This window comes from Palaemon carinicauda, chromosome 1 (assembly GCF_036898095.1).
Source record: "Palaemon carinicauda isolate YSFRI2023 chromosome 1, ASM3689809v2, whole genome shotgun sequence".
Taxonomy (NCBI): domain Eukaryota; kingdom Metazoa; phylum Arthropoda; class Malacostraca; order Decapoda; family Palaemonidae; genus Palaemon; species Palaemon carinicauda.
The window spans coordinates 123,493,710-123,498,709 of NC_090725.1; positions in this window are offsets into that span (position 1 = coordinate 123,493,710).

Here is a 5,000-nt window from a genome sequence, read left to right on the forward strand (position 1 = left end):
GGTAGTATTTCAACGGGCGGCTGGTGCCTTGGCCAACCTACTACCTCATAAACAAGAGCAGTTGTCATGTTTATAGGGGAAAGGAATTGCCTATTAATTTTGGTCTTTCTTTTGGGCTAAGTTTATAACATAAGGGTGAGAACTCCCGAATGGAAGGTAGATGACTATTCAGACAAGAATTGCAATCGCGCTTGGTAATTAGGGGGAGCCACTCGAATATTAGTTTGTTGGTATTGGGTTCGTCTGACAGCAGTAATGAAGGGTAAACAGTTCATATAAATGCCATCCCTTTTGGTATGGCAGTCATGAGTTTGACTTATTAATGAGGGACATATTTTGGAGGTGAATATGTAGTTTGGTTTGGTTTGAGTATAAATGTGTGGGTACTTATTTTTTTATTCTTTTAATTTTGTGTGTTTGAGAGAGAAAGATAGAGGTAGGATCGAACAATATTACGTTTTCTCTGCTGATATTCCGTGGAGACCAGATTTTTTCCCCCAGCCGTCTAAATTGAAATGTGGGTTTACATTCCCGCGAATTTATGCAGGCCATTGTTCTTTCAAAATGTGCTTCTAAACCCCAAAAGTTGTTATATTTCATATTTTTATGGCTTTCTTGAAAAGGATAGTGTTACTTCATGATTGTTATTCGAATAAATTTAATTTATAAAAGAATTGCTCCACTTTTAATGGTTATCACTTGTGATTTAGTAGATCTTAATTCATTGCTATCTTGTCTTTTATTATTTTTAAATGATTTTCCTCTTGTGTAAAGGGGAAATATCATAACTGATGATTGCTCCTCAGTGAGTGAATTGTTTCAAGATTTTTGTGTTTTATTTGTATATGTAAATGGGCATTGCTATGATTTATGTTGTTATGCTTTTGATAAAATCACATGTAAAGTTTGTGAGTAAATCATCACCTTATTCATTAGTTAATTTCATCGTAGATATAGAACAGGAGAGAGAGAGAGTCTTGAAGTGCTATTCATCTTAGTTAGAAATTAATTACCATATCATTGTAGTCCCGTACGGTTGTTCCAAGAAAGTTACGGAAACAAAGGGCGGCTGTAATTTGCATCTGCACACTGTTGAATACCGGATATAGAAGAGAAGGAATGGATAGAAATGTGAAGGTAATGTAGACAGAGGAAAAGTTAAGAGAATGCAAATTGGAAAGTTAGTGATAAATAATATACTGTATTTTAGAAAGGCTTCCATATTTTTTTGGACATCTGGCAAAATATGATCAACATCAAAGACATTGATCCGGAGATTTTAATTGCTCTTCCTCATATATTGTCATTTTACAGCACTAAAACATACAATAAGGATGCTAATAAGGTCAGTAACCAGCCGCCCGTTGAAATACTACCGCTAGAGAGTCATTGGGTCCTTTGACAGGCCAGACAGTACTACATTGGATGCTTCTCTCTGGTTACAGATTATTTTCCATTTGCCTACACATACACCTCTGTCCTCATACACCGGACAACAAAAAGAGTTATTTTTCGCTACTGCACTGTAATTTGCCAGTGGCTACTTTCCTCTTGGTAGGGTAGAAGAAAGACTTTATCTATGGTAAGCAGCTCTTATAGGAGAAGGACCCTCCAAAATCAAACCATTGTTATAGTCTTGGGTAGTGCCATAGCCTCTGTACCATGGTCTTCCACTGTCTTGGGTTAGAGATCTCTTGCTTGAGGGTACACTCGGGCACACTATTCTATCTTGTTTCTCTTCCTCTTGTTATTTTGAAGTTTTTATAGTTTATATATGAAGGATTTATTTCAATGTTATTATTGTTCTTAAACTTCTCTTGTAGTTTTTCCTTATTTACTTTCCTCACTGGGCTATTTTCCCTGTTGGAGCCCTTGGGCATATAGCATCCTGCTTTTCCCACTTGGATTGTGGCTTGGCAGGTAATAATAATAATAATAATAGTATGTGCAAACAACTTCTGTTGGTAGAGTGAAGGAGAGTCTTCCTTGTAGCGGTCACATTATGCCGGAGAGGCCATGTTTACCTTTTGGGAAATCAACAATTCAAGGATTCCCATTCCTGTTTCTGTTTTTCATGAGAACTATAAACTCCCTCCATTAAAGAAACAATCACATATATCCCTCGTATATTTGCGGAAGAAAAAACTTCTTTTATCGTCTCGGCGGCCATGAGTAATCATAACAAATTTGAAGTGTTGATAATTGAGTGTTTTTGTTCTAGTGTAATTGATATTATGGAGCAGTTGTGTTGCCAGTTTTTTTTCGTCAAATTTAGATTTTGGGCAAAAGTGTTTCACTTTCATTAATAAGTTTTATAGGTTTGTAACAATGATATTGTATTCAGATTATTTTTTTTAGTACATTGCGACTTGAGCATTAGCCGATTATTTTTTTTCTTTCTTTTTGAACAAAATTTTCTTATCTTTTGACTTTCCAGTTTGCAATCCATTCCTACTCTTGCCGGTTTTTTTTCTTTTTCATTGAAAATAAGGAGCAGCAGACTTTTTTTTTTCTTTTTTGCTATTTTACTTAGTCTCTAGATCTCCAGCATCGCCTTATCGGCCTCTGACGCTTTCATTGTATCACAAAGAGAGTATCATGCAACTGTTTCATAATAGCTCTCGAAAGGCTTTAAATAAGAGGTTGCTCCAGGCTCAAGAGTAAACAAACGCCGAACTGGTGTTGGTTAGGTTTTTGAATGGTGGAGGTAAAAGGGTTTGTTTAACATCACTGGCGTTCTGAAAGGAGCGAATCTCTTCCTTTTTCCGTCAGTCTTTTGACACGACTCTTGTGAAGGAAGTTTTCATTCGACCTTGAGACCTTGCCTTTTGCAAATCCAAAAACTGTGCACTGATTAACACCCATTCCAAGTTTTAAAGCGTCTTTCTTCTAAAGGGAAATGTAAAAGTCACCTTAAAAATTATATTTTCCTTGGTCTAAATGCTTTTTTGGAGGTTTCCGAGAACTGTGGGTCATTTTTGTACTATAAATAGTTTTGTTTCTTGAAAGGAATGCTGTAGATGACAGATAACTGCGAAAACTCGTTTTTCTGGAACATAGTCTTCGTTCATATAGTTCATGTTATAATATTATTATTATTATGGCAATGAGTGCAATATCAGAACAATTTCCATCTTTCAGTTGCTATATAACATCACAAAGATAAAAGAATCGGTATCATTTGAAGAGGATCACTTCAAGTTTTTTACTTTATGATAGAGATTTGATATAATAGAAAATATAACCATTAAAATGATTATCTCTCTCTCTCTCTCTCTCTCACTCTCTCTCTCTCTCTCTCTCTCTCTCTCTCTCTCTCTCTCGCCTATATATATATATATATATATATATATAATGAATTTAATTTGGAAAGTACTGTTTAAATTTCTAATATAAGGAGTTCTATATGTTACGTTGTGTTTTTTTTTATATATATAATATATGGGGTCCATTTAATGTCTTTCACGTAATGCACAAGGTCTAGGAAGGGATGATCTAGACTCAAACGATGGCTTGTACTATATTTTTGAAATAAAAGGTCTATTCATTAGTCTCATTGGCAAGCAGAGGTTAGGGTACTGTAGTATGCTGATAAACACATCTCATGATCGCACCAGCAAACCTAGGGAGTGTGGTAACGTGAGCTGTTAGGTACTAACAGAGACGCGAGGTGAATGCAAGTTAAGTTTATTCAACACATAACGAGCTCATATACAAGTTTTAAATTAATGATATCACAAAAATTCAAACAATCTGAAACATGCGATGGCATGTTTGACCATTTTTTTTATCACTAGTGCGAGAGAGAGCTTGAGATTTAAAAAAAAGAGCAAGTCTTACAGTTTATGAAAATGTAGGAAACACCTAGGGTACAGGAGGTAGCGCAGCCGTTCCTGTAATTTTGACATAGGTTCTGTCAGTCGAGATTGCTGTAGAGATGTCTTATTTATATTTCAAAGGATTTTATAGTTTTTAAATTAGTATCAATATTGATGATGATAGTAATTGTAGTAATAACAATAGTAATACAGCAACTTTTTAACTATTCCTCTTTCATAGACTTTTGTTTAGGACATATGTCTCGCCCTTGTCCATAACTAAAGTGCAAAATTTATCCAAACAGGGAAATAGCTTCGTTATTAATCTTATATCACGTATCTTTTACAAACATTTTCCCATGCTACAAGTAACACAAATTTCAAGGAAATTTTTTTTTTTTTTTTATAGTTGGTAAAGAGAAGGTGAAAAGGAAAAGTATGGTAGATTATTTGTCATTGTTTGTTGAGAAAGTCTGCCTGAAATGGTGACAAGAGGGTTTGCTGTAGGGAAGAATAAAGGACCAAATAAAATATAGAGTAACGTCAGGGAAGTTTATGGAATTATAATAGTCCTGGGAATGCATGAGATTTTAATTGAGGAAGTTGGGTTGATAAGGGACAAGTAGGGGAAGATTAGTACGAAAATATACTCGTAACCATAATCGTTAATTAATTCATTTATAATGATGCATATCTGACGAGTTTGATAATACAAAAAATTCCATGTTTTGCATATATGGACGTCAAGAATGTTAACGTAATGAAAGAAACTAATGTCATACAGGTATTCTGAAGTAAATATAATGAATGACATTGTGTAGGAATCAGAGTTGAGTCAAGTACTATATGTGATTCAAGAAAAAAGTAGCAGGATCCTGTAGAAGGCGTGGAATTGTTAATTAAAGGACAAAATAATTATGCTTAAATGAATTTATGATGCAAAACGCCTTATATGACATTGAGGTGTGGACCTTGAAAGCCAATAAGAGTCGTGGAGAACCAACTGTTGATTTGTACTCCTTACGTAGTATATTCGGAGTCAGAAAAGTTAATTGGTCGGAGAAGCGTAGAGAAATAAAGGTACTGTTAACGTAATTTAATAATCGGAGCAAAGAACTTTGAGATGGTCTGGTTATGTAAAGAGAATGGTGGACGATATGTCAGTGAACTTTGTTTATAATT